Source organism: Ailuropoda melanoleuca, chromosome 1 (genome assembly GCF_002007445.2).
Source record: "Ailuropoda melanoleuca isolate Jingjing chromosome 1, ASM200744v2, whole genome shotgun sequence".
Lineage (NCBI taxonomy): Eukaryota > Metazoa > Chordata > Mammalia > Carnivora > Ursidae > Ailuropoda > Ailuropoda melanoleuca.
In genome coordinates this window covers 30,715,606-30,730,271 of record NC_048218.1, presented here as the reverse complement: position 1 = coordinate 30,730,271, position 14,666 = coordinate 30,715,606, and the positions used below count along the sequence as shown (strand labels likewise).

The following is a 14,666-nucleotide window of genomic DNA, read 5'->3' as shown; positions in this document are numbered from 1 at the left end:
AAATTGATTTTTCATCTAGATTTTGTATTTATCTTTCATTTTGCCTGTTTTCTTTTTTAAAATGAACCTTAGTAAAACTCTTTTCTAATACATATAAATACATACATATATTACATGGGTAAGATAAACTTATACACATATTTTTCCTAAAACAAAACAAGGTTATTTTTAAACATCTTTTAAATATGTAGTAAATATATTAACACTATTTCAGGTGTGTGTGTTTTTGTGCATTACGTGTGCTTACACACGTCATTGTGGAGGCATATATACATATATATATATATGTTTTCCCAGAAATGATTTTCTATCAAGAAAACATTGGCTATATGAACAGCTTACAGTCTTTAAAATGTTCCTTTAACTAGACAAGCTCTGTGTTTCCCATCTTTTAGCATCTTCTGTGTAAGGCTGACTGACATTAAATGAGGGAAGAGTGTAGTGATGTCAAATAGAGTAATGCTTGACTACCCATCTTGTGCCCTAGGCACAGACCTGCAAGAAGATCCATCACTAATTTCAAATTTCCTTTTGAACTGGATGGTACTGGATTGTTAACATGTTGTGTAATGACCTGTACGAATCAATAGGATGTCTGTCCAATCCTGGGAAGATAAATATGGATGAGTCCCATGCCATCAGTCATTTGACCTGCTGATGTTAATGCATATTCGTACTCATTGAAGTCATTCAGAGGGGGGAATTGGTCCCAGAATAATCCTATTGCTGCCTTTGGGTCTCAAGGATCAGGAGATAGATCAGATTTTTTTATATTTGCATATGGAGAGACCGAGAATGCAGCTGGACAATTTCCTTCTGGCTTTTACTGGAATAAGATAGATATTGTTGTTCATCAACAGTGACTGCAAGGTTAAAGGAAAAGTTAAAAAAAGAGAGCAAGAGAGAGAGGCGGGAAACTTACCTTTTTCAGATACAATTCAGATGTTTGAGAAATATATTTTTCCATGGTTCTGTTAAATGTTGTCTGATCCTCTGGTATTCATTGTTCCTTTTGTGTCCCTTGCTTCCTGGCTTCTAAGTGTGTGCTATCCAAGGGAATTGGATTTAAAGTTTAAAGAAACTTGGCTTTTGAGCAAAATTGAGCAGGAACGTCAGAAGGCAGGTATGAAACAGATAATTTGCTTCCAAATGTCTTTGTCCCTCTTCCATTCAGTACCCATAGGAGAACTTAGGCTCAATTTATACCATTTGTGTAAAACGTCTCTGAGTGATTTGGTCACTAATTCCTGTAACAGTCTGTTGACAGATAATAGCTGTGACATACTGAATACCAGAAGGAAAATCTAGCTAACAACAACAGCTTCCAAGGCTTAGAAAAATCCTATCTGATCTAAACACATTTCTCATTTTTTAACAAAATAAGGAATTTAGCTAGGATATTTTAAATTGTTCACCAGACATACGCAATTTTTTTGTAATACATATTATGGTAACTTCATTCAAATGTAGAATATAATCATATTGTGTTTTGAAACAGTAAATTTTTAGTGCTCAACAAATTTTTTAGAAAATCTGAGGGTTATTCTGATAATAATCAAATGCAAACAGGTCCTTATAGTCCTTTTTTATTCTTTTTACGTCTTTTACAATCCACAGATACAATCACTTCAAGAGACAGAAAAATGATAGAAAGGAGAGAATTAAGATCCATAGTAAATTGTACCTGTCCCTAGATTTATAATAAGAGGCATTTTATGGTATGTTAGATTTCCTCAATGTTTTATTTTATATACTGTATAAGAGGATGTGTACTATAATACTCTTTTCCCAAAGAGACGAAATAGTTCTGAATTTTCAGCCTAGTGTAGAAGAATATTTATGCTTTTTGGGGAGTCTTCTGATTGACCAAAAATATCCTAATCATATGAGGTAACTGCACTTTACACATGAAAAAAAACTGAGACTCCAGGAAATTAATTAAGTGACCCAGTTCACATATCTGATTTTAGAAACTGTGTTCTTTCCATTGACATCACACATGCAGTATTTTTTTTGGTTTTGCCTGGGAAAGCAGAGGCAAAAAGCAGTCATAACTGGAAAAGTAGATGGTATCTATGATAGGAGAAGAGTGATAAAAAGAGACGTTGATGTCACAGAAACAGGGAGAGTATAGTGAATGAAAGAATTTGTGAGGAAGGCAAGGGGACCACAGTACGTTCATTGTAGACTCAAACTCCATTTAAGAACTACTTCCCACATTATTGAATGCCCCAGAATTGTTGTAAGCCTCCATTTTATAAACAAGATGTTTGAACGTAACAAAGCTGAACTTAATGTACAAAATTCTATACATTTGAACATTATTAATGTACATCTATAAGGACATTTTCTACCTGTGTCCTAAACTCAGAGAGCTACCTTCTTATTTCCACAAAAATATAATTAAGTTGACATAATTAAATAATAGTAAGATCTATTAATGTTTGTTTGAATTTTTAAGGAGTCCTTATAGTATTTCATTCTAGCTTGGAAAGGTTGCTTCAAAAATTAGTAAGTAGCAATTTGTTTTTCTTCCCTTCATTCAAACTTTTATTTTTGCTTTAGATGTAAAATGGTATGATGACAAATTCTTCATTATTATTTGGAAATGAGAAAGCTATTCTTCAGTTTAATTATACTTTTTAAAAATTAAGTGAATTCACCCAGACACTAGGCTTTGAACTAGGATCCATAAAACTTTGATAATTTAAGAAAAATAATTGACTAATTTAGAATAGTTAAGCCAGCTATTTGAGTATGTTAAACAGATGCATTAAATGTGACAGTGTGTCCCCTTTGGATGGGCTCATCTTGAGTTAAAACTTGAAAAAAGAACTGGGTCTGCTTCTCATCAGTGTCGAAAATATCATATAATTTTCTATAAAGTGTGTTTTCTTCTATTACTGACCCAGGTTCTCCCTCTTTCCCCATCCCAGGGGTACCCACATTCTGGGAATGATTTAAAATGATGATGTACATAACGTACTTGGAACTGCGAATTACTTTTTTCTCTTTTTACTGATTATCTCCTCCTTGTCTGGGGGACATTACTATTTGCTCTCCCTGGAAGAGAAAATATTCCTTCCTTTCCATAATTGTGTGTGTTTGGGTGTGTGTTAGGAATGGGGGAGGTTGGCCTAAGTTTCTCACTTCAGAACGTTAATCTGAAATTACGGTTCGCAACTCAGGGTAATTTTGCCCCCATCTCCCCAGGGGATATTTGGTAATGTCTGGAGGCATTTTTTGGTTGTCCCAACTCATAGGGTTACTACTGGCATTTCGTGGGTAGAAGCCAGGCATTATGTTACACACCCTACAATCAGCGGATCATGTCCCTACAAAGAATTATCCAGCATATAATGTCAGCAGTGCTGAGATTAAGAAATCCTGATCTACAACGAAGAAAATCTGAGGAAACCATTTGAAAATATTGGTCAATTACTTAGTTTTATCTAAAAATTTTTCATATAAGGAGGCAAAGGAAGGTCTATTTTTTATCATGATTTATTTAGCAAATAATTCACAGTTATTCAGTGGTAGCATTAAGAATAGATCATAGCCAATCTTACTGTGCAACATAAAGCTAGGCCCTTATCAACCAACTTCTCAGAGAGAACACACACACACGCACACACACACACACACACACACAACATATGCACCATTGCAATTAGAAATATATCTTGTGCCCTTTGACTTAAAGAATGCTCCCACACACTGTGTCATTGACTTCATTTCTGTGCTGTGTCAGGAAATTCAGGTGATAAATAATTGACTATCACAATGAATTAGAAGTAGAAATGACTATTTCAACTATTTAACTCATTGGGATTTTTTGTTTATTTACTATACTTTAGAATCTGATCTCATTCAGATTCTGTTGCAAAAGCAGCAGAAACTCAAGCTGGCAAACAGACACAAACACTAAGAAAATGAGTGAGTGAATGAGTGACAGAGAGAGAAAGAGAGAGAGACAGGGAAAGAGGGAGGGGAGGGACAGGGAGAGAGAGGAGAAAGGAAATCCTGCAGATAAATTCTGGGGCCAAATATTTTGGGGATTTTTTTTCTTCTTGCTTTACCTAGCTATTGTTGTTTTCTCATTCATAAAATAAATTCCTAATTGAGCATGCAGAAGAAATGTATATAGTAATACATTGGAATTTTTACATCAGAATAAGTTCATTGCAAGAAATATGTTCTATTTTCTCTGATAACAGAAGGGCATCCACTCCCTTTCCCTTCTCTCACTGTGCACCCACATGAAATTGAAATCTTGCACTGTATTCAAGCTGAATAAATGAATATATTTGTTTCATCATTTCTATTCTTTCTAGATTAGTCTTCACTATACCATAGATATGACTAGCTTTTAAACTGCTAAATACTTTTACAATTTTAAAGATATGGCTTAGATTTGTATCACATGAATAAGTGGAGAAGGAAATGTTTTTGTATTAGGACATTAGGTGATCAAAAACTATTTATCGCTGCTCTAAAGAAATAGCTGCTGTTAACACTGTCTTTTGGATGCTTTTATGGGACTCCTATAAAAGAATCATTCATGTCAAGATTGAAAGTAGTGTTTGATGGGAAAGTGGAAAGTGGCCATCAGACAAGTTAATGTGCAATTCTGGTCATTCCCATAAGAATCAGCAAGGGCATATCATCATGCGATTACTAGAAAAATGAACAGCACTGTTCACAAGAGCTTGGCAATTAATTAAATGATATGCTTGTTCATCTTGCAGGTCAAGCAGATAATTGTGCTGAGAATTGCTTTGAAATCATGCATGGTTCAACTTAGCCCTTTTGAATCCCAGGAGAGATTTACAGGTCACACTGCATATCACACTTCTTGTGGATGGGGACTAATGCTAGCTAATCCTGTTAGCATACACAATGGAATAAGAGATAGCTAAACAGGCCCATTAAAGAGCCTTGCATGCTTTCATTTACTTTTTTGGTATGCAACTGTAGTATAATAATTATGTCAAATTTCATTTGACATATTTTTCTATGAATGTCTATGATGGCATCAACATCATTGGATCTTTATATAACTTTGTATACACCCATCACACAGGTAAAATTTAGCACCTTTCCCCCTCCAAAACAACTAGCAATTGAAAAATAACAGCAGAATATAGATTTGTTCCTTTCCTAGGCATTTTTAAATATAGTATATTAAGTCAACATTGAAATCTTATTTTCAACTACCTTAAGGGAAAAGTAATACCTAGACTAGTAAGAAGCTATTTAACAATTTAACTGTGTACTTTTTGTCAATAATATATATTGTAGCTTCTTCCTTACTTTGGAGCAGAATTTTTATTTATTAAGTGCTTTTAAAGCAAGTATAAACAAAAACCCCAATCTCCCTGTCTTAATTATTTTCAATATAATGTAGAAAATTATTTATCTTAGCTAAATTCAATTTTAGAACTGAATGATCAGAAAGTTGAAGATTAAAGAAACCTATAGAAGATTATCTAATCCAGCCATCTTTGTTTTTAAGTTAGGAAACAGAGGTCCAGGGGGGTTAAGCAACTTGCATAAGATCACACAGTTATTCAGTGGTAGCATTAAGAATGAGCCTCAGGTCTTTTGACCCCCAAGGCATTTTCTATGAAGCTACAATTAGGTGCTGATACAAGTTAATAGCCATTTCTGAACAGAATCCAAGCCTATCTGTTTGGCTACACAGAAATTAATGCTCAACACCACCAAATGAAAAAATGTAGAGAGACTACTGGATGAGGGAAAAATAAAAGGCCAGAGTGGCAGCAACCAACCTTTTGGGAAAAAAGTATTCTCAGAAAACCTGCTGAATAATCATGGTTGATGGATTATAGGTTGAGTTAATTTGTATTTGGGAAACTTAGACATTATTCTGTATAAATACCTGCACAATTGGGCAATTCTTGGTCTATAATGACAAACAGCCCTTTACTTGTTCTTGATAACTATAGCATCCAATGAAATGGATTTAGGCCCTACTTAAATAGGAATATTTTGGTAAAACTGTACTGGTCAATATATTAATTTATTAATTCATTTTTAATTTTAAAAAAATTAATTAATTTAATCTTAGGGTTCACGCCAACCTAGGGCTTGAACTCACAACCCTGACATTAAGAGTCACATGCTCTACTGACTGAGCCAGCCAGGTTCCCCTCAGTAATATTCTTTTAAAATCAAGACCATATCACTTCAAGATGAAGGGAGTCCCCTTGTCTGTTATATTCTGAAAATAAAAATATTATTATTTAGAGAACCCATTAATTATAACACTCAACAGCTAATATAGTATAGTTTTATCCTGATTTTCGGGAATACACTTGTAAACAATTTATTTGCAATCATGTTGGAACATGGATATTTAATCCTATGCTATAAATTTATCACCTCTCTCTTTGTAATAAAATAGGATTCAATATAAGAAAGATACGTTTTGGACTCTATCCTAGAGAATTTATTTATTATGGTTAGCACAAAGAGTAAAGAAAGACTTTCAAACACAGAGATCTACAGGATCCAGGCAGGTACTGTACATGCAGGAAATGTTCTAGATGTAAGAACATAAGTGGTGTGATGCTTTAGGGAGCATCTGCTTCCTAAAGTCGATTCTTTCCAGATGGGAATTCCAGCCCATTGTTGACAGAACTTCAGATTTCTCAAAGGACAATAGTAAATAAGATTTATATTTGGAATTTCCCAGTTTGTAAATACTGGGTTATATCACTCATCATACAGAACAAATAAACATACTTGGGAAGCATATGCAAGGTGCTGAATGCCAGTTTACAGCCCTTTGGGAAAATTTCACAGAATGAAATTGTAGATTTCAGTATCTAATGAACATTTTTTTTCTGCTTGTACTACTTTTTTTTGTTTATATAATCTTCTAAAAAAGAAGGTTTCCTGCTATTTCCCATCTCCAGTGTTTGTAACTCTACCTTCTGTAAAATAAGAATTTTTCTAGTTCAGAGTTTAAATGAGTTTTTATTAATGCCAAGGCATACCTTGCTACCAATAGAATCATAAATTGTTTACTATTAGAGTTGATTTGATTTGAAATCCCATCAAGTATGATTACTTAAAAAATATTTATGCAAATAGCTTTTCTTTAAATATATAGCTACAAAAAACCTAAAATAGTAGATTGATTGATTGACTTTAGAAACATTTATTTTAAACTCTAAATTTCTCAGCACAAATAAAAATAAGATCTCCTGCCCTTCCCCTCTCCAAAACCCTCTCTTTTTAAGTTGACTTTATATACTTATGTTTTATCCATGTGCCTACTTCTATAATGATGATCCATGGCTCAAGCAAGAATGTACAAATGCAGAAGCAGTCTAAGGGTAAAGCAATGTAATCTACCACCCAAGACGCCAGTCCAGAGGAAGTTGATGAAAATAGTGCCTGTGCTGGGCTAAACAAAGAATAATGAAGAATGCTTTAAGAACCATGAGTTAGGCAAAGCTAATCTAAGAATGTGTCAGAGGATAAGTTCCTTGGAAGGAATTTGTTAAAATGTCAAGTTTGAGGTATGACGGTCAGAGACTTTGCTAATTTTTTTTTTTTCTGAAATTGTAGGTCCTCTTACAATAAAGTCATATCTGACACCAAAGTCTAATCCTGTAGTTAATTTTAGTTAAATAGAAAGTTTAAAAAAATCAGGTGGAATCTTTAAAAAATACATTTTATCTTATATCAGCTTAGGGGATCTTGCAGCTGTTCATATTTTCACTTCATAGCACGTGTCACTGTGACAAATGAAAAATATTTTCATCCACTAGGATTACTGGGTTGCTAAAAAGCAATAAACAAACTGTAACAAGAATTATGTATGTAACTGACAGTTAATCAGACTATTCAGAGTGGTAATGAAGAGAATGAGAAGATTGGATAAAGTGTTTTCTGCTGACAAATGTTCTACATTACATTAATAATTTATTAGCTAAAATTTGTGATTATTACCTGTTAATGTGGTTAGCATTGACTTATTTTAATGATTTCTCAAAAAAAATACAGGGTGAGACTATTAGATATAGCTCCCTTTGAAATTTTCTTTCCACCTTTTTCATCTCTAAGGTGGGTTTCTAACAGTGGTCCTCTTTCAGAAAGGAAAATATGGTTGCTTAAAATCCTAAAATGTCCCAATATTTTTCACCTTATTCCAGCTGAATATAATGGGGAGTTGCTTTTAAATCTGTTTTTTTTTTCTTTCTAACTCTAAATATTAACGTAGTGAATAATTATTTTGAATGCAGTTACTTCTTGAAAAGAGAGCCTTAGTGAGATTTAAAAAAAAAAAAAAGTGGTATCACTTGGTAAAATGAATGTAAAGTTCCCATTTATGATGTATATTAATGAATCCTATAAAATATTACTCTTTGGAGAGAATTGATTGGGGAGGGATTCCTTGGTCAAATAAGTTTGAAAAATTCTATGCAACATTCCTCACCATTAGAACTGATAGTCCTAAAATGATGTGTTTAATTTCACTTTAGACCTTCAACATCACTTCTTTAAGCAAAACATAAAAAGCCACCTAGAATTTTTATGGAAATCAAGAATAAATCATGTATGCATAATTCATATTACTATAAGTGAATATTAAGCATAGAATTAGAAATTTTTAAAAACTTGAAAGATGTCCCTCTTTCTGGCCTTGAAGCGTATCTGTGACCTGAATTGCCCCCAGACAGGTATGAATCATTTCCATTCTGGTAATTAGCTTTCTAATTAGCTTTTGGAATAAGTTGTCTGAGGCTTTAAAACACAAGTTGCCTTAGAAATCTATTTGATCGAAATCTTTAAAAAGTGTTCATATTATTGTCTTTCATTATCAATACTTCCTTCATTAATTAAAAAAAAAAACATAAAATTAACAAACACCTAACAGGATTTGTGATGATCCCTGCTTGATAAGGTATAGGGAAAGAGAAAATCAGCAAAAAGTTAAATTACTATTTACATTCCAAGGGTATGTGCTGGCACAAAATTCTTTTCTCTGAATTTCTAGTGATATATAGTATGGGTTTTATTTTTCCTTTAACATCCAAAATAGTAGTTTTTTCTCTTCAAGAGCATGAGGATTTCATTTCTTCACCATAATGTACTTCTATGTGGCTATATGGCATAAGTAAAGATATAAAAATTATTAATGTCTACCATATATGACAGTTAAGTTATGGAATTAATGCAAATTGAGCTGTCCAAGGGGGAAGATATTTTAATAAGTGGTTCCAAAGCAGGAAGAAAGAATGAAAGTCTTCTGTACATACAGTGATCATGCACACATGCTCTCCAATCAGACTTTAATTTCTCTGTATGTAAATGGCTGGACTGAGACTTCATGTCTATTATGCAAACAGTCCTTTGTCCTGTCAGGCAGTTGAGGGAAAAGACCATCATCTTTGGTGTCCTGGAGAATGTTCGCTGGTCCTCAGGGACTGACATTTAATTTAGGCAAGTTCGTGTCTGCCTTAGCTCTGTATTTACATATAAATTGTTAGTTGGGGGTGGGGCAGAGAGGAAAGCTGTATTAGGAAGTGTTTTCCCCAATTATTTTATGATGCCAGCTTTCATATGGGGTGTGTCCTTAGCAAATGAGCAGGATAGGGGGAGAAAAGGATGCTGCAGATGTATATTCCCCTACGTGTAGGGAATGAGAATCAGCAAAAAAGGAAACTTTGCACGTGATCTGTTTCTACACATAATGAAAGAGGATTGATTTAATATGGAGACTTATTGCTGTTTTAGGCATGAGAGCACATGACCTGCAAAGCTAATATATTCTTTTGCCAACCAGGACTCATGGATTGCTCTTGGATCCTGTGGTTTTGCCCTGATTCATTAGCATCCAGTGATGCACCTACAGGTTGTCACCTGCGTAGGCCTGCAGGAAGGAAGATACACACGCATTTTAGGAGAGGGAGGGTGTATTTATTTGACAAGGCTTTTTACAGATACAATCATCACTTTCTAAGATACGGGATTTGAGGTATAGCAGTTCAAAGATTGCTATGTTGGAGGAAGAGGAAATTTATACAGCATGCATAAACCACATGCCTTTCATTGTAGAGGCCAGGGCTCAGGGCAGTTATGGGAGGGAAGAGACTAGTAATGAAAAGAAAACACTGTTCTCCAAAACTGCAAAAATAATTATATAGCCACTAGTAATAGAAAGTGCAGTCAAAATAAAAGTACTAGAATTGGATCTTAGTGCATCCCAACATATATAAACCACCTCCTTCATTTTTTTTCTTTTCCCAAAGTTAACATTTATTGAGCACTTACTGTATGTCAGGCAGTGTAGTGAATATGTGTGTTCGCATATTGGATTCTCCCTCCAATTTTATAGGGTCAATCATTTCATTTTTCCCGTTGTCTAGATTAACTTAAGGAGGTTAAGCAACATGACCAAAGTCACACAGTGAAGGAGGAGAGTCCAACCCAAATGGATCCACCTTCCACATTTTTTACTATTATGTTATAGGGCCTAACACTTAGCTATTGAGAAGTGAAAAGGAGTTTTCCCAAACTGGGAATTCTTACTCCTATACTTGCCTTTTATTTATTTATTTTCTTTATTACTGTTATTGTACACATGTGGGTGAATTGAAAATACCTGAACCTAGAACTTTCAGCCACAGCAATGACCATTGCCATGGTATTACCTGGAACACACCCAGCAACTCTATTGATCCCTGTCACCATATAATAAATGAAGGGTTGCTAAAGCTTACCAAGCTTTACTGGACAAAAAAGGTTTAGAAGTGTTTCACACTCTAGGGCGCCTGGGTGGCTAAGTCAGTTAAACGCCCAACTCTTGATTTTGACTCAGGTCATGATTCATGATCTCAGGGTTGTGCTTAAGATTCTCTCTTTCCCTCTCCTTCTTTCCCTCCCCCCCCACCTCTAAAAAAAAAAGAAAAGAAAGAAGGAAAGGAAGAAGAGGAAGGAGAGGAAGAGAGAGGAAGAAAGGAAAGAAAGAAAAAAAGAAAGAAAAGAAAGAAAGAAAAGAAAAGAAAAGAAAGAAAAAGAAAGAATGAAAAAGAGAAAGAAAAAGGAAGAAAAAAAGAAAGAAAGAAAAAGATTTCACTCAGGATAGGAGAGGAGTTGCAATGGAGGAATGCTAAGATGCTACAGAAATTGCCATCTAGAGAGATCAGGAGAGAGAAAACGACTTCTCACAAAAAAATGAATTTCCTCAGTATCTCAAGGCATCAGAAAAATTTAAAGCTTTCTTTGATGCCATATGAAATCTTTGAAGCCAATTTACTGACCTATTTTATTATCATCTGACTTATTTAGGACTTACATCATTTCTACCTTCAAAGTGGTTGGAGATAGAGACAAAATTAAATGTAAACAAAAATTGTCATTAGAGATTAGACAATAGAAGAGGAAATTACTTAATTTTGATAATTGAATCATGAATTTGACACTAAACCTGTTGAAAGTTTAGCCCAAAAATAGAAGATGTGCTAAATATTTATACTTTACAACTCAGATGCAATTTTAAGTTCAAATAAAATAATTCATGAGTTTGTACACTGATCTGTCATGATATAATCTGGTTTGATGCTGAATTTAGCTTGAACATATGTCTTTAAGGAATCATTATTTTTTTTAGGATTTAACAAGAAGAGAAATATTGGTTGCCAGACCTCAAGTAAGAAAAGTGCCCCCTGCCAAAAAAGGAAAAAGAAAAGTGCCCCCAACTCATCCAACCCCAGAATGAGTTCATCTTCAAGAGATGGATCCACGTTGTCTCACATAGTAGTTGTGTGATCTTGGGGAAGTTGTGTAAGCATTCCAAACTTCAGGCTATTCATCCAAAGGGAACTTAATGTCAGCCTCACAATTTTTCATGTTATTGAAAATATGACACCTGAAAAAACTGTTTAGCACAGTTCCTAACACATAATAAGCCTTGAATAAGTAGCTCTTACTATTATTAGTTGGAAAACTTGAGGGAAAAAATGTACCTAAGAAACCACAGAAAATAACTGTGGAACTGATGAAGGCACACTATGGTATGATGTAATACATGCACATATACATTTCTATATGTATATTTCTTTCCAATGTATATGTAAAATATAATAGTAAAAATAATACTCAGCAAGGCAGGTATAAGGTGAGCTAATTAATTCTGGCTCAGTTACACGAGAGCACAGGTAGGAAACAAGCCAAACTTTACTTTTGGATTTTTACGTGTTGCAAGTTTAAAACTTTATTTTCTAGCATAAAAGTGAGTTCAAATTTGTTATGTCTTAACTTACACACGTATGATGGGCTAGTTGTGAATTTCGAGACAGGCTTCAATTTACTAGGGAAAATTGAATTTAATAAACCTATTTACACTAGGCTTATTTAGTTTTACTTGAATAAAACATGTTGGTAGTAGTACTTCCTCAGCCTGCTTTTTTTCAGCACTGAGTTTTGTAGCACATGTGCACAAAGTTTAATATTTTAAAGAGTTACAGAAGCATTGAATTACACTTGAACCTGATCTTTGAAATGCTGCAGAAAGGTATTGTGAAACTTCTATTTGTTTAGACTGGTTTATTTATTTTTATATCCCACTTTCTTCCCAAGTGAATTTGAAGTGAATCACAGTAAAAAGGCTTAGATATAACAGGGATGTACACACATACACGCGATCGCACGCACACACATGCACACAAACACACAGGAGCTCTGAGGTGAGTTTAGGTTACTAAAAGAAAGGAGAATGTGGGATGTGGAGAAACCCACAATGAAGGCTGAAGTACCTGTGGCTACTGGGCATGCAGTGAAGCTCAGAGTCGTCCAGTTATAAATGTGAACATGGTGAATTGCAGGATCATCCTTACCAGGTAAAGACAAATGTCTGCCTAAACTCCATGAGGAATAAACCCATCACCATGTTTCCTCTATAAATGACTTTGGACGCCTATGGACAATGTCTTCTTCAATCACGACTTTTTAGAGATGTGGGATGTTTTAAGTATTTTTACATATAATTCAAATTTAATTAGAAACCAAAATAGTGTAATATTTACTAATACTCGTAACATTCGGCTTTTATCAATTTGCTAGTACTCTCCTAGAGATAATATTACTAGGTTTTTATTTTTCTGAATAAAATATTCTGATATACTGATACTCTGATATACACACAATATTTCCGAAAGCCTCCTGTACCTGCAACCGCCGTCATTCTCTGCACCACATTTTAAGATATTTTTCATATTTGGGGTGCCTGGGTGTTTCAGTGGGTTAAGCGTCTGCCCTCCGCTCAAGTCATGATCCCAGAGTCCTGGGATCAAGCCCTGCGTTGGGCTCCCTGCTCAGCAGGGAGTCTGCTTCTCCCTCTGCCTCCCCCTGCACATGCTCACTCTCTCTCTTGCTTCGCTCTTACTCTCTCTCTCAAACAAAATATTTAAAAAAGATATTTTTCATATTCAACAATTTAAATATTCATAATAATTCTCAAAAAAAAAGTCAATCAGTTTATTTCATGTTTGCAGAAAAACATTTTCCAAATGGCTCCTTAACTCTAGCCTGTATTGTCAGATATCTGCTTAAAACATACATAGAATGATACTTTTGCATGAGTGAAAACTCGAATGAGACATAGAGGAGGGAGGTGGGAAGCATTTTGTGCTTTTGATCAGTCAAGCAAGAAAAGGAAGCAGCTGATATTGATCCAGAACCAAACTGAATAGTTCTGGAGCTTTCTGAAGCAATTCAAAAGGCCTTTGGGAAAGTTATTTTTCAAAAGTGTCTTCCCATCTCATTTCCTCAGTTGGCACTTCTGCCCCACGGACATTCCTCCTTCAGAGAGCTGCTGATACCCAGATTGTGTCTACAAAGGAAACAATGTTTTCCTTCTTAATAGAATCCCAGAGAAAATGTCTCAAGTTACCCACTCTGCTGTTCAAGCTCATAGTTACCTTTCTATACCCTGAATGAGGGCCGGGTCATCTCACAACTCTCAGTAGAAAAAAAAAAATAAGTTTTGATTGGTTGTTCCTTTCATAGAACATGTGTTTTAAATTCTATTTCTTTCAAATATAAAATAATTTTCATTATATTATAAAGAATATAATTATATTCTACCCAGTAAACCACATATGCTACAAATGTATTATTTAAGTCTGAAAATTGAGTCTAGAGCATTGAAAAATAACAGCCACACAAAATACCGTTATGGCCCTCCAGTACCACTTGGCTGTTACACCTTGATTGATTTTCTCATATTTTTCAGAACTAGCAAAAAACCACACTCCTTTTACACAAAACATAGCAAAAAAGAAAACAGGCTTTACTTAGTAATGTTAAAATGAAGTGCAACCTCCTTTAACAAAATGTCTTTTTCCTATATTTTCTATTATAGTCATGATGTTCAGTGTTTCTTATAAAAATTCTGCAGCAAAACAGAGCTTGATACATTGTTTTCTGTGTTGATATTATATGCTTGCTTTTTTTCCTACAAGTTTTTATTTAAATTCTAATTTGTTAACATACAGTGTAATATTAGTTTCAGGTGTACAGTATAGTGATTTGTCACTTAGATACAGCACCCGGTTTTATGCTTACTCTCTAGAAAGGAAAGCACATTTTAATTCTAGAGATAGTGTATTTAAAATCGTTTACATGAAATC

At 34.4% G+C, this 14,666-nt stretch overlaps 1 protein-coding gene across 9 annotated transcripts in view; it reads left to right on the top strand.

The window, feature by feature from the left end:
- ROBO1 (roundabout guidance receptor 1) overlaps nucleotides 1-14,666 on the top strand; it is a 1,105,499-nt gene that overhangs the window by 502,579 nt on the left and 588,254 nt on the right. The gene's annotated exons all lie outside the window — the stretch shown is intronic.